Raw genomic sequence first — 26,723 nt, forward strand, 5'->3', positions numbered from 1 at the left:
TAAAGGTAGGAGAAAGAAGGAGGATGGGATGTTTGGAGTGATGATATTCATTCTTCCCAGTCACCGTTACGCGTGATGGGTCCCTGATCTCCTGGGAATGACTGAACACTTGCCTACCTGTGGGAAATGAATTAATTCCTTTTTTGCTTTGCTTGTGTGTATAGCTTTTGCTTTCCCTATTAAACTGTCTTTATCTCAAACCATGAGTTTTTTAGCTTTTACCCTTCTGATTCTCTGCCTGCTCCTGCTGGTGAGTAACAGAGTGGCAACGTGGGGCTTGGTTGTTGACTTGTGTAAAACCACATTATTAGTGTAATTCCAGTTGGTCTTGGACAACCAATGTAATTTCTATTTGACATTCCTAGAGGCTTTTGGTCTCCTATAATCTCCTTGTTACGTCTGTGAGCCCTGTGTGAATATCCCAGAAAACTCACGGCACCTCAAGGAACACTAAATAATTCCTTGAAAACAAACTAATTTCTCTGTCTGCTTTACAATAAGATTGTCCTGCTCTAGTCTGCACTGATGTGGCCTCACCTTGAATATTTTTTGCAGTTTTGGGCACCACGATATAAGAAAGATATTAAGCTGTTAGAGAGTGTCCAAAGGAAAATGGTGAAGGGCCTTGAGGGGAAGCTGTATGAGGAGCAGCTCAGGTTACTTGGTCTGCTCGGCCTGGAGAAGAGGAGACTGAGGGGAGAGTCTAGAGCTTCCTCGTGAGGGGAAGAGGAGGGGTAGACACTGATTTCTCCTTTGGGGTGACCATGACAGAACCTGAGGGAATGGTCTGAAGTTGTGTCAGGGAAGGCTTAGGCTGTGTATTAGGAAAATGTTCTTCACCCAGAGGGTGAAGGTTGGGTGCTGGAACAGCTGGTCACTTCCATGGGGAAGCTGGTCACAGCACCAAGCCTGACAGAGTTCAAGAAGCATTTGGATGATACTCTTGGGCACAGGGGAAGACTCTTGGGATGGTCCTGTGCAGGGCTAAGAGCTGGACTCAATGGTCCTCATGGGTCCCTTCCAACTCAGCACATTCTGTGATTCTGTGCCGATGAATTATTTTCCAAGCTCCATTCACTGGATTAATGAGACCTTCATTGCTTAGAGTGGGAGACACATAACACAACTCTGTGCAGGTATACAAAGCTGAGCTTCTCATCAGCAGCTGAATTCCACTTTCCAGTGGACATCATAGCTAAGTTACGTGCTCTTTATAGAAACATACATGAAATGGAACACCTGAACTATAGTAAAATGCCTTTTTTTTTCCTCATTGTCCTAAAGTGAATCTATGCAAGCCTCTTAAATACAGACATTTAAATATCCTTATTTATTCAGACTTTTCACTCTTCTTTAGTTCTTCACATTTTCTTTGCAGAAAAGCTGCCACATTTTTTCACTTCTTTATTTTCCAGTGTGATCACTGTTTCTCTATTGTTTTCAAAGCCTATAATTTTAAACTTTGGGATCTAAGAGATAACTGTTTAGAGGTAGTGTCACAGTCTGAGGAGACTGGAATGTTTGCTAAAGAGGATGAGTTATGAGATAGACCAAACTTCTCTCTCTCAGCAATTGTAAATTAAAAATTAAGGGACTTTAATTGAGGAAGTGTGGAAAAACAGAAGAAATAACAACCCTTTATTAAAAGATATATGTATGTTGGCAAAAAAACAGTAACAGAACACACAAAAAAAAGTAGACAGTAGTCCTAGGAAAAAAAAAAAAAAAAAAAGTCTGAATGAATACTTCTCTGTCCTTTAGCACAGTCCTAATCATGGCCTGCAGGGGGCGCTGTTGGATCGCTGGAGGTGCAGGGCCTGCAGTTCTCTGTGGTGACCTGCAGGGGGCACTGTCGGGCTCTGGTGGTCACCATGCGGGAAGGGGGTCTGGGGGGTGGTCTCGGATCGCAGGAGAAACCGAAAAGAAAATGGGGGACCCTTCCCCCAATGGAAGAAAAGTGGAAGGGAAGCAGTTCACTCCCACAGGACTCACTGTTGTCTCAGATGACGGTGTCTCAAAACTCCTCCCTTCTTTTCCCGTGGGCATGCAACTCTCCAATGAAAACACAGCAGATCCAGGCTGGAGACAAGAGACAACTCGCAGGCAAGTTGCGGCCAGTAGTCAGAGCTGACCAGGACGAGAAGCCAGAAAGGCAGACCTTCAGGCCCCCTCTCCAAATGCACTCACACAGACCCCCGTCTCCGTCCCAGAGCAAGAACTCTGCGGTCTGACCTGTCCTCTGTCCGGGCAGCCAGCTCCCCCAGTCTCAAAAACCTTCCCCTCCTCACTACAGGATTCGATGGACCCTTAGCTAGGAATGCAGTTCAACTGGCTATATCTTTTGTAAAGCTAATAACCTCCCCTCCCCATTCTGTTTTTCTTACAGTGAAGCAGGGAAAGAAAAATTCACCTCTCAGATTTATAACCTATAACAGGTAGTCTAGATTTTCTTTCATTGTTTAATTCCTAATGGTTCAGTATGGGCTGTAATATCTGTCTCTGTGCTTTTCAGACAGTCCATTGGTCAAAAAAACCTTTTGCCATTTTTTTTCCCAAAAATACACACATGTCATTATGAAAACTGTTTGTTATCCATCTCCATTTTAGTGAACTGGATCTGTGGTGTGCAAAGGCCTGGGCTTTCTCTTTTCTTGTTGTAGTTACATGTTTGGGACACTAAGAACTCCTGTCAGTTCTCAGGAGATAATGAATATTTCTAAAATTTTGCTTTTACTCATGCTCCCCATTAACTCTTGAGTTTTCAGAGCGTAATTTATAACCAGAACCACATGTGAGACAGTCCCAATAAAATATGAATTCTTAATCTTTAAGGACTGGGTTTTTAGTAGCATGCATGTACGTACAGTCTGAAAAGAAGTTAAAATATTATAAGATAAACTGAAGATAAAGCTTGAAACGCATTGTGACTGATAAGACACCAGCAGAGAGTTTGGACTTAAGTAATTTTCTAGCAAAAGCTTCCAACATATACTTAAAAAGCAACTTTTTCTTTCATCATCATCATGACTAGGCTTCGCGAACGAAGATTTGGGAAAGGTTCTATCCACATTTTTACAAGCATGCTGGTGGCTAAAAAGGCCAATACGAGATAGACATATCCGATTGCAAAAGGCACAAAAGAAAGACTCCTTAGATGGTATATTCTGCAAGGCATGGTTCTTCCTGCATTGTCTTTTCTCCTGCATGCTTTCTCAAAGGCATCAGCAGCATTACAGATGGTGTGTCTCCAGGCCTCCCGATTTGGGGTCAGAATAGACCAGTTATGGTGATCAATATGGCTGAGGTTAAGATGTTGTTTCAGGGAGTCCTTGTATCTTCTCTTCGGGGCTCCTCTCTTGCGGCAGCCAGTGGCAAGTTCACCATAAAGCAAGATCTTAGGGAGGCGGTGGTCCTTCATCCTGGAGACGTGCCCTGCCCAACACAGCTGTGTTCTCATTAACATGGCCTCAATACTTGTGACTGCTGCTTGTTCTAGAACAGATGTATTGGTCACATAATCTGACCAGTGGATGTTAAGTATTGTATGGAGACAGCGTTGATGGAACCGTTCTAAGAGACGCAGGTGGTGGCGGTAGATGACCTATGATTCGGAACTATATAAATAAGTAGACAGCACAATGGCTTTGTAAACACTGATCTTTGTACTTTTCTTCAAGTGTTTATTTCACCAGACACTTTTATGGAGTTTTCCGAAAGCTCTATATGCCTTTGCTAACCTGTTGTCTATCTCTCCGTCAATCTTACCATCTGAGGAGATGAGGTTACCTAGGTAATTAAACTGCTGGACTGATTTGAGCTCTGATTGGCCAATGGTGATATGGGGATGATGGAAGACTTCCTGAGGTGCAGGTTGATAGAGAACTTCTGTCTTCTTTAAGCTGACTTCCAGCCCAAAGAGCTCAGCAGTGTCTGCAAAGCAGGATGTTAAACGCTGCAGAGCTGCTTCTGTGTGGGCCACAAGGGCAACGTCATCAGCATAAAGCAGCTCCTGGACAAGATGATTTAAGGTCTTAGTGTGGGCCTTCAGTCACCTTAGGTTGAATAGGTTTCCATCAGTACGATATCAAATGTAGATACCATCCTGATCATCGAGGTCTGCTGTGGCCCTTTGGAGCATCATGCTGAAAAAGACTGTGAATAGAGTTGGTGCGAGAACACAGCCTTGTTTCACACCATTGGTAATTAGAAAGGGCTCAGAAAGTGCATTACCATATCTGACTTGGCCGTGCTGATCCTCATGAAGTGAGATGATCATTTTAAGGAACTTGGGGGGACATCCTAAACGTTCCAAAATCTGCCATAGACCTTTTCTGTTCACAGTATCAAAAACTTTGGTGAGATCAATGAAGGTTACACAGAGACCTTTATTCTGTTCCCTACACTTCTCTTGCAGTCGTCTGAGAACAAATACCATGTCTATGGTACTCCTGTTGGCTCTGAAACCACATTGGCTTTCAGGTAGTATTTCTTCTGTTATAGTGGGTATTAATCTGTTCAAAAGTGTTCTTGCCAGGATTTTGTCAGCAACGGAGAGCAGAGTAATATCATGGTAATTTGAACAGTCTGATTTATCTCCTTTCTTCTTATACAAAGTGATGATGACTGCATCACGAAGGTCTGATGATAGTTCACCTAGTTCCCAGCAGCGCACCACAAACTCATGAAATTTAGCATGGAGTGCAAGGCCTCCATATTTCCAGATTTCAGGTGGAATTTCATCAACCCCAGCTGTCTTGCCAATTTTCACCTGCTGTATGGCCTTGAGGGTTTCTCCCAAAGTGGGGGCAATATCCAATTTATTCTTCACCAGTTGTTGTGTGAGGGACTGAATTGTTGAGTCTTGAACTACACAGCTAGTACTGAAGAGAGTCTGAAAGTGTTCAGACCCTCAATTCAGAATGGAGGTTTTATCTGTGAGAAGCATTTGACCATCAGCGCTGAGTAGAGGGCTTTGGACCTGGTATGTAGGCCCGTATGCTGTTTTCAAGGCCTCATAGAATCCTCTGTGTTCACCCGTATCTGCACATAATTGAGTTTTCTCAGCTAGATTGTTCTGGATGTCACAGAGTTTCTGTTGGAGCTTGCTGCATGCAAGATGAAAGGCTGCTTTTCTTACATGACAGGAAGGCAGTGCAAAGTGTACTTGGTGAGCAGTTCTCTTCTTCCTCAGCAAGTCCTGGATCTCTTGATTGTTTTCATCAAACCAGTCCTTGTTCTTGAAGGAGAACCCTAAGGATTCTTCAGAGGACTGCTGGATGCTGTTTTTAATATGGTGCCAGAGTGTTACAGGAGAGGGATCTAAAGAATCTATAGAATGATTTTCAAACCTAATTTGAAGATTTGCCTGGAATCTGTCTCTCGCTGCGGCTAATTGGAGATTGTTACTTGGAGTCTCCTCCTTGGGATACTGTCCCTTTGTGGTTTGAACTTAAGATTGAGGTTAAGTTTGCAGCGCACGAGTCGATGGTCTGTTTGGTATTCTGCACTGGGCATCATGCGGGTATGGTGGACATCGCAAACATCCCTCTGTCGCACCAAGACATAACCAATGAGATACCAATGTTTAGATCTAGGATGCCTCCAGGTTGTCTTCAGGCTATTTTTCTGTTGAAAGAGTATTAGTGATGGTGAGCTGTTGCTCCGCACAGAATTCTAGCAGAAGTCGACCATTATCATTGCAGTTTTTAACACCATGCTTACCTAATATCCCTTTCCAGGTTTCAAAGTTCTTACCAACTCCGGCGTTGAAATCACCAAGGATAATGATCCTATTACCTGCAGGAACCTTTTGGGTAAGGTGGCACAAGTCAGTGAAAAATTTATCTTTTTCAGCAGGGTCAGCTTGGAGAGTTGGGGCATATATACTAAAGAGGACAACATGTTGCTTGTTGTGTAGTGGAAGGTGTAGGCAGATAATGCGGTCAGAATGATATTTCGGCAGATTTTCGAGTTTAGGAACAATAGAGTTTTTGATCATGAAGCCAACTCCTGAGAGATGCTTTTCGGTTCTGGGTTTACCTGGCCAAAAGAATGTGTAGCTGGCACTATGTTCTCTAAGGCTGCCTTCCTAATGAAGGTGAACTTCACTGAGAGCAGCAATGTCGGTGTTGAGACGTGACAGTTCATGGACAATTAGGGCAGAGCGACACTCAGGACGTCCGCTATCCACAGAATAGAGCATGGTTCTGATGTTCCAGCATGCTAGAGTTAATTTGGTTACACCTTTGGAAGCAGGTGTATGCCTTTGTCTTTTGATCTTTGTGTGACCACATTAGAAGAAGATGCCCGTTGGCCTGCAGTTAACCAACCGGGTGAAGGTGGAGATGAGCTTTGTTTAGGTCACCTTTTCTAGGCCCCTCTCCGAGTGGAACAAGCAGTGCTGTCCTTGGAAAGGCTGCTTGGTCGTTCAGGGTGCTGCCCCAAGAGACTGTCATCTCTGATCAGTCTCAAATGACCAATATCCTGAACCGGTTGCATGCAGGTTTGGGTCTGCGGCTTCCAATGCACCTTTCACCTGCCGTTTCAACCCTTGCCTGTCGCTACAGGGATTTGTGAATGCGGGTAAAACCTTTGAACCTGTGCAGTGGATTTTTTAGGTGAGACGCAGTATGCGCGGAATTGAACCCACCCTTTAATCCTAAGGTTCATCTACCAGGGCCGAGCAAGCTTGGACGGTGGCAGCGAGGTCCTCAGGATGTTGGTTTGATTAGAGTGTCCTTCTCTTAGATGGATGGCCTTACGGGGCTAAGCGAGCTCCATCCACCTTGGTTTGGGATTAGAGTTGTCCTTCTCCTAGGATGACTCCTAGGCTAACGAGCTCATCCTGCCCAAGAATGTATTGTGTCTGACCCTACGTTTTGACCTGTCTGGCATGGGCAACCCTGCCGAAGGCGTGTACCATCACCAGCATAGCTCGCAACCACATAGGGTTACACAGGCTACATTACTATTAAAACGATTAGGGCAAGTCTTTCACTTCCTACTTTTTCTGCCACCTATCTATATTCAATCCCAAGGAAATACCCAGGAACAACCCTTTGTCCTGACTGCCCTTGCAAGATGTAACAAGTATATCCAGAACATACTGAGCCTGGGCAGTAGCTGCAGGTGAGCCAAAACCAAACAAATGAACAAAACCGTTCTGGTCCCCGTACCCACCCGGGGCTCAAGTAGTTCTCAAGGCCCTAACCCAGTCGATACCCCCAACCCAGAAGAAACCATTATCCACCCTGACCTTGTCCTCCTCCACCATGTTACCTCATATCTTCCCATGCACCGCTTACCTGTGACACTTCATGCAGGGCTGCCCTACCCACTCTCCTGCCCACCCACCAGTCTGAAGGAACCCCGCTGCCCACCCACAGCCTGCCCGGCACCCTTGCCCTCCCCAAACTGGGCTGGCAAACCTCTGTGTGCTCTGAGGCCTCCCCTCTTCTCTCCCACAAGGGCACAAAGCCATGTTGGCAAGGCTCCCTCTCTCCTTTTCTGTACCGGGGGTGGCCCCGCGCGGGCCCAGGGGTGGACCCGGGCCACACGGTTCTGGTGGGGGGGGGCGGTGACCCCCACTTTTTCTTTACATCCTAGTAAAACAAATGCATTTTTATTTCTACATTTTCTTATGAATTTCTGAGGATAACTGTCAAAAATTGTAAGAATAGAAAAACATTAGTATAAATGCTTGGGAAAAGATATGGGAATGCACAGACTTGATAATTCCTGAAATAAATGGCTACCTTTATTATTGAGTTACTTTTTTTCCCTTGTTTTCAATAAGAAAAATATTTGAGGAAAATAAGTGCACTTTAACTGTGCAAAATAGAAGAATATTTTAGAGAGAATTTTAGGGAAAATGCCTTCCCATACCAAACCATCCTCAAATCTGTCAAAAATATTTTCATAGATGTCTACTGAGAAAGTTAAATAACTCACAAAGCAACATTCTTTGTTGCTTTCTTTATTTTTTCTTTTCCTTTTTTTTTTTTTTTTTATCATGGAAAGGTTGTTTTCTGCACTGTATGGCTTAGAAGTTTCTTAGAAATAACCTGAGCACTGTAAAATATGCTCCTAGTAGTTACTGACTGAAGAGATAAAGGTATTGTCTGCATTGTATCTTCTTTCTATAAATCACAAAAACTTTCTATTTTATGGGTTTACTTGAGGTTCAAGCAAGAAAATTTTAAGGTTAATATTGTACTACCTATGAATTAACTTGGTTTAAGAATTTCACAAAGACATTTACCATGTTTATATACTCAATACCTTTTCCTCCCCCCCAGTTTCACTCAAAGACAACTGGTTATAATCAGGAAAAGGAAAAATAGGTTAGACTGAAAGTTATTGGTTTATTATTTTTCTTCCTAAAACAAGATTATCTATCAATTAAGGTGTGAGAAATACACAAAGATGCAATAAACCCTTCTTCTAAATAAATAGTCATTATTTATATGAGCAATCCCCAAGCTAATTTGTGTGTACAAGGCCAGCTAAGTGAATATCAAGGACAGCATAAAATTTATTTTCCAATTAAATGGTATATACATATATGTAAAATATACCTTTTTAAAGTGTGCTTCAAAAATTTTACTTTGCAGATTTATTAATACTACAGATGGTTTACAATTATTCTTTCCATTATTCTGAACTCTTAATACCATTTAGTAGAAAAAGACTGCATTAGAATCATGAGAGCTGCAAAGACTTAGGAGAAGGAAGTATCCAAGATAAACACTGACACTTCGAAAAGTAAATTCATTCCTTCATAACCAGGTGTTTAACATAAGTAGGATGAGAAATAGTTCTACAGCTTTTTTCTTTCTTTATTAGCTTTGAAAAGATCACTAGCATAGACCAGTTTTCTAACTTTCAGTTTGCTAAAGTTAGTGCAATGAGTCCTAGCCTCCAGGTAGAAAAAAAAAGGATTTTTTCCAGGCAATTGAGAAATAAAGTTTAAAAAGCATTACAAAGTGTCACTCCTTGCAATCTGTAGTAGCTATTTCTTTTACTCTTTTTCAGAAAAATACTCCCTCATTTGTTCTAACATAAAAATAACTTTGAATTCCGGACCTGAAGGACAATGGACAACTTCTAAGAAGGATGAGTCTTTTTAGAAATGAGATTGAGGAGTATATTACTTGACTGTGGCAAGTTCCTCACTGAAGTCTCCTTTCCTTCACTTTGTGCAGAGTCTTTCTAAGTTTTCCTAAAGCATTGTCATTCCTGCCATTGAATATATTTCAACTGACAGCTCATAAAAAGATTGTTGCCTAGCTGGTACTTAAATAATGCATTAAAGACATCTTTTCTATGATACTGAAAATTATTTGAACTTTGCCTGATTGCCCCTTTTCAAAGTGCGTTTCCTTCACAGTTTGAAAATGCTCAAACTAAATAGTTCTTTCTCTTTAATGTGTCACAGCTGCAATAAAATTGACTGTGGTTTAGTGGAGTAAAGACAATTTGCCCTGTGAGTTCAGCTGTTTCTAGACTTGTATTGCAACATCATTTCCTCTAACTGAAATCTATTTTCCTGAATTTATTTTGACCTCAATCACTAACTTTAAAATTGTTTGAGTATAGAGTATAAGCTGTCTAAGGAGATAGAAGATCTTTTTTCATGTTTTTACATTGTTGGCTCGAAAGGCTTGGATACAAAGTCACAATATGAAATAGGACTGACTATTCCTCCCATTTGATCAAACCAGTGTGAATGGTAAAATATGAAAATTAAAAAATACTGGGTATCAGAGAAAGTGGCTAAAGAGTGTTGCCTTAATTACTTTTTTTAAGGATAAAAGAAATTTACAATATCAAGGATTGCAAGAGCTGTGTGTGACCCATTCCTGTTTAGCGAAGTTCAGGAATCAGATGGAAAAGTTTTACCATTTGTGTGGTACAGTGGCAATCCAGTCAGAGGAAATCTGTGGCCTACGAAGCTGAGCATCCTTTGTACATGAGGCCCACTGGCAGCATATCCATGCTTGATTTTGGTAATATGGATCCTAAATCCTTAGAGCAACCATATTTTCTAGGCCTCAGACTGCCTTGCTTTATTCTATCCTTCTCTTTCCTTGGTCCTGAACTGTAATGCTGGTACCTGCATGGGAAAGAGAAGGTTGCCCATACATCGCTCTTGTGTCTCCCCTGCACCAGCACTTGTTGGTCCTTTAACTTTTCAAAAAGACAATTACAAAAAGTCTGGGTTGTTCCAGGACAGCAAAACCACTCATGGAGTCAGAGAGCATGGCACATTTACATTCTTTCCCAAACAAGCTTTGTCCTCTTCTCTTCCAAACTAACCTGATATCTGCCACAGGGTCACTGACCTTCACATAAGCCGGATTGCCATATGCATCTGTGTCTGTGTAAATTTCCAGGAAGGTACAGTCTTAGGACTAGGACACCGATATATGCGTCAGATGACTGAAGAGCAGAAGCACAGAGCAGACATTTTAGAAAGGGATTACTATTTATCAGGTGGTTAAGACACTCCTTTTTGTTACATCATTTTTTTCTGCCTCATTTCTTATCCTTATTTTTAAAAAAGTAGACCAAAATCCATTGTAAGTAAGCAAAGCTTCCTGTTCCTTAAATACTTGTTATAAACTACAGTTATATCTTCACTTCCATCTTCTTTTCCTGTATGCGTTTTGCTGTTAAACAAGTATACATTGTAAAATTTAAATATAAAATTACCCAATTTATTGACTGATTCAGAAGACATCACGACAATGCTTCTTTTCAGATATGTATTTTGCAATTGTTTTCCATAAACCTATTACCTTAAGCTTTAGCTATTACAGTACACAGTTTTAATGTATGGAGATGGATGTCATGTTATGAAACTATATGACTAACCTGTAATGGATGTTTGCTGGGTCTCTATACTGTAGCTCCATATTTCCTAGATTCTCTTTGTGGATATTCCTGACTTAAAACACTTCCAAAAGTAAGCTAAAATTGTTGTCTGACCAGTCAAAATGCAGTTAATATTTGTTTGACCATCCTTTGGAGAAGACTAAAAGCTTGCCTCCTAAGGCTATGAAGGCGCTGAAAGAGATTTTTGTTGGAATAATTGTTTTAATGTTGTTGGAATGTCTCTGCATCATATAGCAACTGTGTATAAATACTGTGACTACAGACCTGGAGAGAAGTTTAAACTGTACAATTTTAAACTATACAAATAAGCAGAATACATGATAAAGAGGACAATTTGCATAAAGTAAAGAGATTTATTGAGCTTCTTAAGATGGCCAACGTCATCTAAGGTAGTAGGCTAAATATATTTTTTCTCTTCTGGAGCAAAAGGTTAATACAAAGTCAGTTACTTTCCAGACTTATAATGTAAAACTATGGCTATATTAAAAAAAAACAACAAACAACACCCAAAAACCCCCAACAAACAGAAAACAACTTTGCTCTAAGCCTGCATAATTACATTTATAATTAGAAAACATTTTTTAGAGGCTAAACTCAGTTTTTCAATGAAGTTCTACTGCATTTTGAATATTTTTTTTTAATTGGACCTTTTTATTACATGATTCTTTGATACTTTTTAAATGTGAAAAATACCATAAATTCAGTTACATATGCAGAACAGCATATTTTGTGTTCTGTAATTGCCATTTAATTTATAGTTGAAAAACTCAATAAAATTAATTTTAGCTCTGGAAATACTGGAAGATGTTGACATTCTTTATTCATCAAATGTAAGAAAACAGCAGAAGAAATCCCGAAGAACTCCGTAACAACACCTGAAAGCAGTATGTTTAGATACAAACTAATAAATGTGCAGAAAAGCCAGAAATAACCTTCATGTATTAAGTCTGTTTATGATAGTTTGTATGGTGTCTTGAAAGACTATTAAAGAATCATGGAAATGGATTCCAAATAGGCAATGATTAAGAAAAATGGAAAAATAAACACTAAACTTTGAATGGATAAGATTCATCTCCCTTAACAGCTACCTGAAATTGAAATGCTCTGTTCAACTGTTTGTCTAGATTCCCTCAAGATTATGGCAATAAATGGTGGCTTTCAGGTGTCAGTTCAGAAATTTATCCTGCTCTAAAAAACTCAATGATCTTTGAGATGAAGCACCTTATGGAGATGCTGACTTGTCTCTACTAACTGTAGAGGAAATCTTGACTGCTAAGTGACAATATAACTGACATATTTTTGTCAATAGGGTAGGATTCTTCTACTGAACTTTACAAAAGATGCCTATATGTCACCTAGTCATCCTAGAGTTTTACTATTCATGAAGATAAAGAAACACTTCTGGAGTTCTTTTATGTAATCTATTTTAGTAGTTTATCTTAGATTTTAAATAAATAATCAGGTGTCTAGGTAATAAATAGTAGGCATTCTTAGAAATTATTATTTCTCTTCATTGTCCATAAAGGAAGAGAAATGGCAAGTGAGATATATGAATTCACACTTTAGAAAGCTAATTTTTTTCTGATTAATTCCTCTAAAACTTCTTCAGCAGAAACGATTTCATGTTGATGGGTTATGTTGGAAATTTGATATGCATCAAATAGAAATATCACTACAATTCATCTTTAAAAGAAATCTAGTCACTCACAAAGGACATATCCATATTTATCTAATCCAACTTCTTTCTGATACAAAAGAAAAATTCCCTGGCATTTAGATCTAGCAACAGAAAAGATATGTCAGCTCATGTCAATTATAATTTATTATAACTGAAATTATACCAATTTCAGTGTAATGTCAGTCAGTGTTCAGGTTGTGTAGTGTCTCTCTATATTTTCATGATCTTGGGTAGGAAATTAGCAAATACATTTCTTAAATATATGTAGTTAGGATTATGTAGTCAGAACTGGCAATATGGGATTCCTCAACCAGAAGACATCTAATGCCAGAATACGTACAACAAAAGAGATACTTTTCTGAGTGAGCCTCTACAAGAAGAATACTTCATCAGCTTTATATTTCATTCACATATCTAGAAGCATATGACAGCAGATGGAAGTCAGATAACTAAATTTGCTATCACCCTAGCCATCTCTGTCATTCACTTGCAGATGTTGCTGCCCAAACATACAGATGTCTGAGTTATTTGTTAGCAGGTCTTGCCTTGATAAAGGTTTCAGTTTCCTAAATAGAATGTAGCCTTAGTTCAATTGCTATATGTTAGGTTATAAATCTATTTCTTCTTTGCCATGCTCATTTAGAAACTTTCTTCCAAAACGGCAGGCATTCTGCTTGAAGTCGCAGCATCTATCAGAAGGACAAGGTGGGAGACTGTCTGGTGGTTGTAGCTGCTTCAGCTGTCTGATTTTAATCTTCTGTCACATGTCTGCTGGAGTCTTTAGTGAGATAAAGCACTGCCAAGGATTAGAAAGACTACTAGTGAAATAGATTTTAATTAAGAATATTGACTTACTGTGAATTTAGGTCTATGACTTTTTCTCTCGTTCCATGTTGAAAATCCAAAGACAAAATATTTCCGAGTGGGAATGTTAACTGACTTAGGTAAAACAAAAAACAAGTGCTTCTGTTGTTTAACTTCTGCATAAAATTACTACTGGTTTCTACTCAGCACGTCATCTTAAATTACATTAAATTACTTGATGAAATACGAGACCTTAAGTAACTTCCCTAATAGTTTCTCCAAGTTAAGAAATCATTCCTATAAACTATCCATATTTAATGTTTGTATTAAGATCAGTGCAATTGAAGCTCCACCGAATGTTAGATTCAGTGTTCTATGCATTATCCTACTACAAGAAGTTTCTAGTCTGTATATCAAAGTCAGACTGAGAAAAAACTACAGCCGATGTGAGTTGGCAAGAAAAATGTGGTAGACTCACTTCTTCCCAAGTTTGTAGTCCAAAGTTTGCTTTTTGGATTACCCAACTGAATAAATTCAATATTATATTATTAAATATCCATTGGCCACCCAATAACTTTATAAGAGCTAGGGAAAATAAAGTAAAAGACACATACCATTTCTGTTCTATCCAATCCAGATAAACTTAGTACATAAAAAACCCTATCCTTATTTCTAGAGAGTAATCATTTTTGTTAAAATTCCTCTGCAGAAACTATATACAAAATGCATTTATGTGAGAACCTTTTGGCATAGAAAAAATGTCTGATTTGGGTGTTATGGAAATATGAATATACTTAATACAACATAAATCAATATAGGGAAACAGCTCTTTGATACCCCTTATATATAATAAACATTGTCACATGAAGAAAAAGCATGAACACAAGTCTTTGTATAAAACACAATATTATATGCAGTTATTCAGTTTGTCACAGAGACTGGAAATTTTATTAAGAAAAATATAGACAATGACTATAATGTTATTTCTTTGGAAAAGATATTCAAAACCAGGAAAGAATTGTATGAGATGAATTAGTAATAGACTGTTGTGCTCATGGTATTAGAAACACGGTTTCCAAAAACCATACTTGAGTGTGCATGGTCTCTAATTCTAATGAATTGTCAGTTCACTGGGAAAATGTGATCAAAGGTAAATAAGCATTTCTTCCTATTTTATTCTCACAATATTTCTTCAAGATGTTGTTAAATTTACTTTGATAGGTAATTAAGACATGTCAGAATGGAGTTTTTTACATGAGTTTTGAATATTTAAAGACAACATTATGATATTTCTCCACAATAGAGTTGATCTTGCCTGTTGGGTAGAACTACGTTGGCAAAAATTTGTATTTGCTTTCACAGTTTTGGTAAGCACATTTTTATAGCCATGTTACAGTCACAGATGAATAAAGTTTGCTTGCTTTTAACTTGAGCAATATAGAATTTATCTATTTCCTGTTCAGAGAGTTAGCTGTTCTTTTATGTATAGTACAACAGTTCTGCTTTATTAGCTTACTCTTTATCAGTTTTTGTCCTCTGGTGTAAACATCTCTAATCAGCCATGTGAACCCACACATGAAGGTAGCTGTATGGATAGCTAAGGACACAAAGCATACCCATCACATAACTAGAGTCAAAGGGAAGAGTTTCTGACAGCATTTCACACGTGGAAAATTTCAACAGCTTCTGCTTCTTCCACTGCATTATGGGGTTAGGGTACCTTTGTACCCGAGAGAGGACCAGATAACATATCAGTCTTTGCACAACCTCATTAGTAGCATGATGCAGCTTTGAAAAGCACAATTTTGATCCTTGTTTTGTGACCAATATGTGGCTCAAGGTCCAGCGATTGGTGTCTTCTGCCATATATAAGCATTATAGTCCACTTTGTCTATTTGTTTCACACAAAAGATAAATTCAGCCAGAAAAAAACCTAGTAAGAGAGGAAACTGACTCAGAACAATAGACAGACAATTTGTCTAGGCCCAAAGTATTTGTCAGATATTTTCCATACATATAGAGCTGAATTCCTCCTGAGGGACTCAAGTTGTACAGAAATGCTGTAAACAGGAGAAGAGTGGTTTTCTCCCTAAGACATACCTTCAAGTCATGTTGAATTACTTTTGTGCATCTTAACCACAAGGTGCAGGAAACATGTCATTACAGAATCACAGAATATGCAGAGTTGGAAGGGACCCATAAACATCATCAAATCCAACTCCCAGTCCTGCACAGGACCATCCCCAAGGGTCACAGCATGTGTCTGAGAGTATCATCCAAATGCTTCTTGAACTCTAGCAGGCTGGAACTGTGACCACTTCCCTGAGGAGCCTGATCCAGTGACCAACAACCCTCTGGGTGAAGAACTTTTTTTCTAATATCAACCCTAAACCTCCCCTGACACAACCTCACGCAGTTCTCTCGGGTCCTGTCACTGGTCACCACAGAGAAAAGATCGGTGTCTGCCCCTCCTCTTCCCTTCACGAGGAAGCTCTAGACTGCAATGAGGTCTCCCCTCAGTCTCCTCTTCAGGCTGAACAGACCAAGTCCACTCAGCTGCTCCTCACATGGCTTCCCCTCAAGGCCCTTCATCATCTTTGTATGCCCCCCTTTGGATGCTCTCTAACAGCTTAATAGCTTTCTTATATTGTGGTGACCAAAACTGCAAGAAATATTCAACGAGAGGCCGCACTAGTGCAGAGCAGAGCGGGACAATCCCCTCCCTTGACCGGAAGGATACCGTGAGAGATAGTATTGAAAGCTTTACTGAAATCCAAAAGGATGGCATCAACTGGCTTCCCTTGATCAGCTAGGTATGTTACCCTGTCACCAGGATTGATAATCAGGACTTTCCTCTCATGAAGCCATGCTGGCTGTGATCAGTGACTGCATTGCCTATCAGGTGTTTATACACATATGTAGTTTATAGTGTTGGTCTTCATAGATTCAGATTCTCACTTAAAGTTCTGTGGGGGAAGCCGTAAGCATCCAGACTCATTTTTAGGAAGGAGCCCTAACAGTATGAAAATTATCCTTCTCAATGAGCCAGAACAAACCCAACTCATCAAACATAATTTCGATAATGAACATCCCCATTTTACATTCAAATACTCCCAAAATGGTGGCAATTTATTAATGTCAGATTAAAGGGCTCAATTCATTATTCCCTTTCAGTAAAGAGGCAGTTAATGAGTGATGCATGCACATGGACAAGCTTCTAATTAGAGCTTCTGTATGTGTTGAAAACTTGGTGCTAGGATACTGAGTGGCTGCCAGCAGACTATTGACTTTTTTCCCTCTTTGCTGAACATGCCTATTTATACAGCTTATTGCTAATGAGATGCTAATTGAGTCTGCCATATCTAAATAAAAAAACCCTTGAGTTTATTGCTGAATCCTCTAAATGAAGCTCCATTTCAGAATATTCTCCGCTGATTCATTTTCCTCTGCACTCTCTGTGCCTGATTGAAAAATAATTTTGAACAGTAGGAACAGGATGTCAATTAAAAAAACCCAAAACACAACAACACCACATTATTTCTAGTATTAGTTTAGAAGAGAACCTAGTAAATTTATGCCTGGGTATTTATATTTAATTTTACTTAAAACAATACCAAAATGCACTCAAGTATATGGTGAATACTGTCTAGAAAATGTATAAATGGAAGTTTCAATGCCCTGGAGACATTCCAATATAATCATTTTGCATGTTATGCAAGCAGCCTAAATGATCACCACAAAAATAACAAGAAAGCACATTTAGAAAAGCAGAATGAAGGCGAGAGTAAGGATTAAGCACTTAAATCATTCGGTTAGCTAGTTAAGGTTTGCACAGGAGTGAAAGCAATCTAAGACTGAAGACAAAGCACTGCTTTTATGATCTTAAGCTTATTATTCAGCTGGCAGTAAATTCAGTTGCATGCATACTTGCACTCTTTTTTTCTGCATAAAGTTTTGTATTTTAGGATAAATATTGAAAATATTGTTTCCACTCATTTGGGATATATTTCTCTAAAAATGTTACACATTTATTCAGGTATCATATAGTGGCTGAAAAATTAATGAACAATACCTTTGGGATAAAATCCTTTCTAGGTATGCCATCTAAAACAAGCCTACTAAACTCTTTATTGTATCAATCATCTTTTTTTTTTTTTTTTGTAGTGGCAACAGTTCACTGTGACGTATCTCATGACTTTGTTTGAATGCTTCTCCATGGTTTGTGAGTGAAGGGTAATCACATGAACACAAAGACCTGGCAAGGAGCAAAGGACAATGTTAGGTGAAGAAACTATAGTAACCTAATAAGGAGCACACTGGGTAAGCTACTCAAAAAAAAAATCAGAAGAGAATAATTAGATCATTGCCTCTGCTGTGAAACCCACTAAAATGCATCAAAAAAAGAATGTCTCTGAATAAAGGAGCTATTGCCTACAAAGGTGTAGGATTTATCTTGGAATGCAGTGGGAAGAGAACATTCAGACTATGCAAAACTTATGAGCTCTTTTAAAGGAATTGTTGGAATATGTGAAATGTTTAGGGAAAGGACCAAAAAGGGAACATTGAGGTTAGTCAGTATACTCATCTGGAAAGCCCTGCACCTGATCAGTGCAGTCTATTTTACATTCTTATTAAATCCTTTTTCTATCTTTGTGTTGGCTACATTTCCCTTCTGAGCCTCTGTGTATGTACTTAGAGAACTGTCCTAGTTAGGACAACTGAGACCAGTTCATCAGGGTATGGGTGTAACCCAAAACTGTGTATTCTATAGCTTCCATGCCATTTCCCAGAAACTGTTATCAATGAACCATTTACACCCTCTGCCCATAGAGCCTGACTCCTCAGGCTATAAACTAGGTGTTAAGAGGCCTGTGAGATAGGAGGATGCTCCTGTCCTCACACCCTTTGTGGAACTCCCCGCCCTGAGGGAAGTGCTGAGCATTTCTGCCTGAACTGCAGGATATATAATCTTGGAGTCTTGGAACATTTGGAACCACTCTGTGGGATCCAGAGAAGGACTGCGGCTCATCGCTCTCAAACAGACTTGGATCACCACCTTATACTGGACTCCAATCACCACTTTGACCAGACTGCAACAGCTCTCCCCCCAGCATCTCACTGCAATCACCACTTTTGACTAGACTGCAACAGCTCTCCCACCAGCAGGTTCTTCCCCTCTCCCTTTACTTTGGACTCAAGCGGGGCCCAAGGAACACCACGTTGTTCATGCCCCAGGGTACTGGGTTATACATTTGGGTTTTGTGGGTTAAGACCAATTGTTTGTTTGTATGATTGTACTTACTGTATTATTTTAGTAAATTGTTATTCTGACTTATAATCTCTCCTTTGAGTTGAGTTCATTTCCCCTGCTGGTTAACTCTTAAACCAGCACATTTTTGGCGCCCAACGTGGGGCAGAGAGAGAGAAGTCAGAATCACAATTTCACTTTAAGCATTTGTCTATTTGGATATAGAAACTCCCTGATCACCATGTTGTTTGATGCATTCACATGGATGTTGTATTTGAGCCTGTTCATATTTCCACAGATGGGGTATTATTTGCCTGTTTTGATGCTCTCTTTAAGACCAGGGAGAGGGATCCAAATTGCTTTATTAGTATATTATGTTTATGTCATTCTAACATCAGAAGCAATGAGTTTCATTGTAAATGTGTATTCAGTCCTGTTTGCCTGTCCTGGTTTGGGTTGCTACCTCTGGGGCTTCATTAAAAATCGTACCCAGCCCTTTGGGGGAACAGGGGGGGATGGTTGTTTCCAGCCTCTCACCTCCTTCTTCCCCTTCAGACCTGCTACAACAGTTTTTGAAAATATTGAGTTCCCTTTTGATGTTAAGGACAGTATAATGTTATTGTTAGTGTTGCTCTGTCTGCTCTGTACTGTGTACACCATGTTTAGGGTCAGAACAGGGCCTTCTAGGGAGGTTGTCTGGACACCTGCCCTGGGAGCAGATAATGCTGAGTGGCACGGGAAGTGGGAGGACATCAGCCAGTATTTGGAGAAGTTTTCTCCTCCAATGATCTGGAAATTCACCCCTGAACAACTGCAGGATCCTGTTAGCATGATAAGACTGGTGAAGGAAAAATGCTCTGGCAGCTCCAGAGATGGCCAGCTCACAGCAACCTGCTGGGCCCTGGCCACTGCCTACCGGACACTACTTGACATGGTACAGCACTGTCAGGGGGAGGAGAGAAGGACCAAATCCGCAGGCACCACGTCCACCCAAACCACAGCTGAGTCAGAGGGAGAAAGAAATAAACCAACCGGCACCGTGTCCACACAAACCATCGAGGAGCCAGAAGAACAACCAAAACCAATAGCAGTCGCCCCTGTCCAGAAAAGGAAATCAAAGACTAAATCAGTCCGTATAGCAAATGATGACGGAGAGGCAGGACCTTCACATCCACTGGAGGAGACAGAGCCAGAAATAATCACTCGGTCCCTATCCCTGGGTGAGCTACGCGAGCTCCGGAGAGAGTTCACACGACAGGCGAACGAGTCCATTCTGACCTGGCTGCTCCGAATCTGGGATGCCGCAGCTAACGATACAATCCTAGATGGGAGTGAAGCCAGACAGCTGGGGTCCCTGTCTCGAGATGTAGTCATTGATCAGGGGATTGGAAGGAGGCAGGAAACTCTCAGCCTCTGGCGGCGACTGTTGTGCAGTGTGAGGGAGAGATACCTTTGCAAGGAGGACCTCCACGTACAGCAAGGACAGTGGAACACGATGGAACAAGGTATCCGGTGCTTAAGGGAGTTAGCTGTACTGGAGATAATCTTTTCAGACGATGAAAGATTCCCTAAAAGTCCAGATGGCGTACAGTGCACCTCCCAGATGTGGTTAAAGTTTGCACGACTCGGGCCAGAAATGTATTCCCGCTACTTAGCAACGCTGCAATGGAGGGAGGGAGAGGACAAGGTGGGAGCATTGGTTAGTAAACTCAGGATGTATGAAGACACTGTCACCGCCCCATTACGAGCCCACGTCTCATCTGTGGAAACCAAACTGGCTGAACACGTCCGAAGCCTGGAAGAGAAAATTGAAGAGGGACACCAGAAGCTAAGAGAGGAAATTAAGGAAGGGATCTTCCATATCTCACCAGGACAAACAAGAGTCTCTGCTATTAGGAGCCAGCGTCCCCCAGCTAAGGAGAGAAGGTACACTCCACGTGGCGATCTATGGTTTTACCTCCGTGAGCACGGAGAAGATATGAGGAAGTGGGATGGGAAACCCACCCCTTCCTTAGCAGCCCGGGTACGTGAACTGAAAAGAGGAACAAGTACCACAAGGAACTCTTCAAGGGTAAACATTGCTCCAGTCTCTCGTGGGCAAGACTCCAGACGGTACAGGAATGATGATACGTCTGATCCTCTTGAAGGGACCTCCAGGTCATACCCACAAGAAGAGCACAATGAGTACCATGACCAGGACTAGGGGTGCCCTGCCTCTAGCCAGGTAGAGGAAAGGGACAATCGAGTCTATTGGACAGTGTGGATTCGGTGGCCTGGCACATCAGAGCCACAAAGGTATAAGGCCTTAGTGGACACCGGCGCACAATGTACTTTAATGCCATCAAGATACGTAGGGGCAGAATCCATCTCCATTTCTGGGGTGACAGGGGGATCCCAACAGCTGACTGTACTGGAAGCTGAAGTGAGCCTGACTGGGAAGGAATGGCACAGACACCCCATCGTGACTGGCCCAGAGGCCCCGTGCATCCTTGGCATAGATTACCTGAGGAGTGGGTATTTCAAAGACCCAAAAGGACTTCGTTGGGCTTTTGGCATAGCTGCTGTGGAGACGGAGGAAATTAGACAGTTGAACACCTTGCCTGGTCTCTCAGAGGACCCCTCTGCTGTGGGACTGCTGAAGGTTGAAGAACAATTGGTACCGATAGCCACAGCAACAGTGCACCGTCGGCAATACCGCACCGACCGAGACTCTGTGACCCCTATACATAAGATGATCCGTGAACTGGAGACCCAGGGGGTGGTCAGCAAGACTCGCTCACCCTTTAATAGCCCTATATGGCCAGTGCGTAAGTCCAGCGGAGAGTGGAGGCTGACGGTGGATTACCGTGGACTCAATGAAGTCACACCACCCCTGAGTGCTGCTGTGCCGGACATGCTGGAGCTCCAGTATGAGCTGGAGTCCAAGGAAGCCAAGTGGTATGCCACCATTGACATTGCCAATGCCTTTTTCTCCATTCCTTTTGCCACATTGCCTGAGTGCTGCTGTGCCGGACATGCTGGAGCTCCAGTACGAGCTGGAGTCCAAGGAAGCCAAGTGGTATGCCACCATTGACATTGCCAATGCCTTTTTCTCCATTCCTTTGGCAGCTGAGTGCAGGCCACAATTTGCTTTCACTTGGAGAGGTGTGCAGTACACCTGGAATCGACTGCCTCAGGGGTGGAAACACAGTCCCAGCATTTGCCATGGACTGATCCAGACTGCACTGGAAAAGGCTGAGGCTCCAGAGCACCTACAGTACATTGACGACATCATTGTATGAGGGAACACAGCGGGCGAAGTCTTCGAGAAAGGAGAGAAGATAATCCAGATTCTCCTAAGAGCCGGTTTTGCCATTAAACGGAGTAAGGTCAAGGGACCTGCTCAGGAAATTCAGTTCCTAGGAGTGAAGTGGCAAGATGGACGCCGCCTAATTCCAATGGAGGTGATTAACAAAATAGCAGCCATGTCCCCACCAACCAGCAAGAAGGAAACACAGGCTTTCCTAGGCGCTGTGGGCTTTTGGAGGATGCATATCCCCGAGTATAGTCAGATTGTAAGCCCTCTCTACCTTGTGACACGGAAGAAAAATGATTTCCAGTGGGGCCCCGAACAACAACAAGCCTTTGAACAAATTAAACAGGAGATTGCCCATGCGGTAGCCCTTGGGCCAGTAAGGACAGGACAGGACGTGAAGAACGTGCTCTACACCGCAGCCGGGGAGAATGGCCCTTCTTGGAGCCTCTGGCAGAAAGTACCTGGGGAGACCCAAGGACGACCGCTGGGATTCTGGAGTTGGGGATACAAAGGATCTGAAACCAGCTATACAGCAACTGAGAAAGAGATCCTGGCTGCCTACGAAGGAGTTCGAGCTGCCTCAGAAGTAATCGGCACCGAAGCGCAGCTCCTCCTGGCACCCCGACTACCAGTGCTGGGCTGGATGTTCAAGGGAAGAGTTCCTTCCACACATCACGCCACCGATGCCACGTGGAGTAAGTGGATCGCTCTGATCACGCAGCGAACCCGGATAGGGAACCCTAATCGCCCTGGGATTCTGGAAATTATCACCAATTGGCCCGAAGGTGAGAGTTTCGGACTATCCTCTGAAGAAGAGGAGGAGAAGGTGACACGGGCTGAGGAGGCCCCACCATATGACAAGCTACCAGCAGATGAAAGGCGATATGTGCTCTTCACGGATGGCTCCTGCCGCATTGTAGGGACAAACCGAAAATGGAAGGCAGCTGTATGGAGTCCCACACGGCGAGTTGCAGAAGCGACTGAAGGACAAGGTGGGTCAAGTCAGTTTGCAGAGCTTAAAGCCGTTCAGTTGGCTTTGGATATAGCTGAACGAGAGAAGTGGCCAAGACTCTATCTCTACACTGACTCATGGATGGTGGCCAATGCTCTGTGGGGATGGCTGGAGCGATGGAAAAAGGCCAACTGGCAGCGCCAAGGGAAACCCATCTGGGCGGCGGAGATGTGGCAGGACATCGCTGGCCGGGTAGAGAAGCTGAGTGTGAAGGTCCGTCACGTAGACGCTCATGTAGGCAAGAAACGGGCTAATGAGGAGCATCGTAACAACGAGCAGGCGGACCGAGCCGCCAGGATTAAAGTGTCTCAGGTAGATCTGGATTGGCAGCACAAAGGAGAATTATTTCTGGCTCGATGGGCCCATGATGCCTCCGGTCACCAGGGGAGAGATGCAACATACAGATGGGCTCGTGACCGAGGGGTGGACTTAACCAAGGACATTGTCTCACAGGTCATCCATGACTGTGAGACGTGTACTGCCATCAAGCAGGCCAAGCGGGTGAAGCCTCTATGGTATGGTGGACGGTGGTCGAAGTACAGGTATGGGGAAGCCTGGCAAGTTGACTACATCACGCTCCCCAAAACCCGCCAAGGCAAGCACTACGTACTGACCATGGTAGAAGGAAGTACTGGATGGTTGGAGACATACCCCGTGCCTCATGCCACTGCCCGGAATACCATCCTGGGCCTTGAAAAACAAGTCCTGTGGCGACACGGCACCCCGGAGAGAATTGAGTCTGATAATGGGACCCATTTCAAGAATGGCCTCGTAGACACCTGGGCCAAAGAGCACGGCATTGAGCGGGTGTATCATATCCCCTACCATGCACCAGCTGCTGGAAAAGTTGAGCGGTGCAACGGACTGCTGAAAACCACCCTGAAGGCACTGTGTGGGGAGACTCTCAAACACTGGGAGCTGCATTTAGCAAAGGCCACCTGGTTGGTCAACACCCGAGGCTCCATCAATCGAGCTGGCCCTGCCCAATCAGAACTTTTGCATACTGTAGATGGAGATAAAGTCCCCGTGGTACATATGAGAGGAATGTTAGGGAAGACTGTATGGATTAGTCCCACCTCAAGCAAAGGCAAACCCATCCGAGGGATTGTTTTTGCTCAAGGAACTGGTTCCACATGGTGGGTAATGCAAAAAGATGGGGAGACACGTTGTGTACCACAAGGGAACCTAATTTTGAGTGAGAATGGTCTGTAATGTTTCATTGTATATATATATATATAGATGTATATAGTTTTAAAGGGATATAGTTTTTAAAGGGGGTTAATATGGGCACGACATGGATGGCATAGAATAAGGGGTGGATAATGTCCTAGTTAGGACAACTGAGACCAGTTCATCATGGTATGGGTGTAACCCAAAACTGTGTATTCTATAGCCTTCCATGCCATTTCCCAGAAACTGTTATCAATGAACCATTTACACCATCTGCCCATAGAGCCTGACTCCTCAGGCTATAAACTAGGTGTTAAGAGGCCTGTGAGATAGGAGGATGCTCTTGTCCTCACACCCTTTGTGGAACTCCCCGCCCTGAGGGAAGTGCTGGGCATTCCTGCCTGAACTGGAGGATATATAATCTTGGAGTCTTGGAACATTTTTAACCACTCTGTGGGATCCAGAGAAAGACTGCAGCTCATAGCTCTCAACCAGATTTAGACCACCCTCAACTGGACTGCAATCACCACTTTTGACCAGACTGCAACAGCTCTCCCACCAGCATCTCACTGCAATCACCACTTTTGACCAGACTGCAACAGCTCTCCCACCAGCAGGTTCTTCCCCTCTCCCTTTACTTTGGACTCAAGCGGGGCCCAAGGAACACCACTTTGTTCATGCCCCAGGGTACTGGGTTATGCATTTGGGTTTTGTGGGTTAACACCAATTGTTTGTTTGTATGATTGTACTTACTGTATTATTTTAGTAAATTGTTATTCTGACTTATAATCTCTCCTTTGAGTTGAGTTCATTTCCCCTGCTGGTTAACTCTTAAACCAGCACATTCTTTTATGCAATTGTCCTGGTTCTATCAAGCTGTTAGTGGCAGGTGTTAAGGAAACTTCCCTGTCTAATCATCCAGGAGCCATTCTTCTGGTCACTCTTGCACCACTTGAGCTGGGACCAAAGCTCCTTTGCAGTTACACACCACACACTCCCAATCAGACCAGTTTGCTTCTAACTAGCTCAATCCCAGGTTTCCCATAGCAGAATCTAAAACATTTCAAGCCTTAGAATAATTTAATCTTGGTGCAATAACTAATAAAACACTTGGAGCTGGGTGCCTCCAAGGAGGGATCCTGAACAAAGAAAACGCTGGACCTTTATACCTGTGCAGTCTAAACATGGGAAAGTCTGGAGGGCTCCTGCTGTGTCTCTGAGTGTCTGGTCCCCTGGCTGGGCCACAGGTCCCCGGGCCCTTTGTTGTGCAAAGAGTCAGAAATTCACAGCTTCTTGTCTGTCTCTGGCTTAGACTCCTCCAGAGCTCAACCTGCTGCTTGCACTGCAGCTGCACCCCAAGCTACCTGCGCTGGATGGATTCCTCTACAGCAGTGCCATTGAATCACAGTCTTCCCTGCTCTCTCTGTGCCCTCTGCCTCCTCACTGTTACCTGTGTGCAAAACCAGCCTATTCTGGCAGCTCACAGTGCAGTCCACCAAAAAAAAAGAGGAGCAAGGTTATGAAGAGTTAAGACTCCCTTGAATAAATTCACTGTCTATTTTTCTTTCACACTTGGGGGAAAATCGCTCTATTTTAATCGCTTCATTTAGTTTTTTTCCGAACGTATTTTTGTCTTCAGCGGTAATCCCGAGCTGTGGGGTTTTGTTGCTTTGGGTTTGTTTTTTTTTTACCTTTGGTCAATTACAGAACTAGAGATCCATTTTATTGCAATTCAGTTCAGAGAAGAGTAGTTAAATAGTAATTGTCAATAAAGCAGATTAAAGCCTTTGGTAAAATTGGATAACAACCATGAAGAGATTACTATTCGTGACTTATAACAAAAGAAAGTATCTGAAGCAGGCCACGGAATGGGCAGACTAAAGAGGACTTTAAAGGGAATAAATTAAATGTAGAGTAAAAGACAGTTTTTTTGGAAGTGTACGCAGGCAGTTTTCAGAAATTGTTGCATTTGAGATTTGAGTTCATCCCTGGTGCACATAAACTCATGAGGAAAAAAATATCCATATATATGCACATATAATATGGGGTTTTACTTTTCTTATGTTTTGCTGCGAGTGCTGGCTGGTGGAAAACTTTGAGGGGTTGGGCGCAAGCTTAAAGGAAAACCCAGAACACAGATGAATTAATTGTACTTTGAATCGAAACAGAAATCGTATACATCAAAACCTGTACATTATACATGGCTTGGACACAAGGCTCAAGCTTTCTGCAGTCATGCTCAGTGCTGCCAGTATTAATGAAGCTGTCTTTTGGCCCCAGTCTTTTTCACCCTTAAGATTGTAATTGTGGCTCTTAGAGTTTTGGAGTAGAAGTGCTTTGTCCTCTTCAATAAATACTAATGCTGTCCTGCTTCCAGGTTTATTGGAGTGACTTATGGTTGCTTGGTGGACTTGGATTGATGGCAAATAGATGCAGTGTTCAGTCAACTTGAGAAACAACTGAATCTGTAGGTAGTAGTGGAGAGGAAAAGTGTTACACGAAGTGCTAGAACACCTGCTTTTGGATGTAACAGGGAGTGGGAAAGCAATAATTATTGAAGTGTGGTTTGAGGGACAAGAAATTTGACAATTTGTATCCTTTCAGTCATCCCACTAAAGCA

At 42.2% G+C, this 26,723-nt stretch overlaps 1 long non-coding RNA gene across 1 annotated transcript; it reads right to left on the minus strand.

The window, feature by feature from the left end:
- Positions 1–16,737: 16,737 nt before the first annotated feature.
- On the minus strand, positions 16,738–17,634 carry LOC120323013. The gene is made up of 2 exons (XR_005563056.1): positions 17,451–17,634; positions 16,738–16,839 (listed from the first exon to the last, which is right to left on the minus strand). It is a non-coding gene; the product is annotated as an uncharacterized LOC120323013 (long non-coding RNA).
- Positions 17,635–26,723: the final 9,089 nt, after the last annotated feature.

Source organism: Pipra filicauda, unplaced genomic scaffold, assembly GCF_003945595.2.
Source record: "Pipra filicauda isolate LSUMZ 115617 unplaced genomic scaffold, ASM394559v2 scaffold184_size3518187_pilon, whole genome shotgun sequence".
NCBI classification, from domain to species: Eukaryota; Metazoa; Chordata; class Aves; order Passeriformes; family Pipridae; genus Pipra; species Pipra filicauda.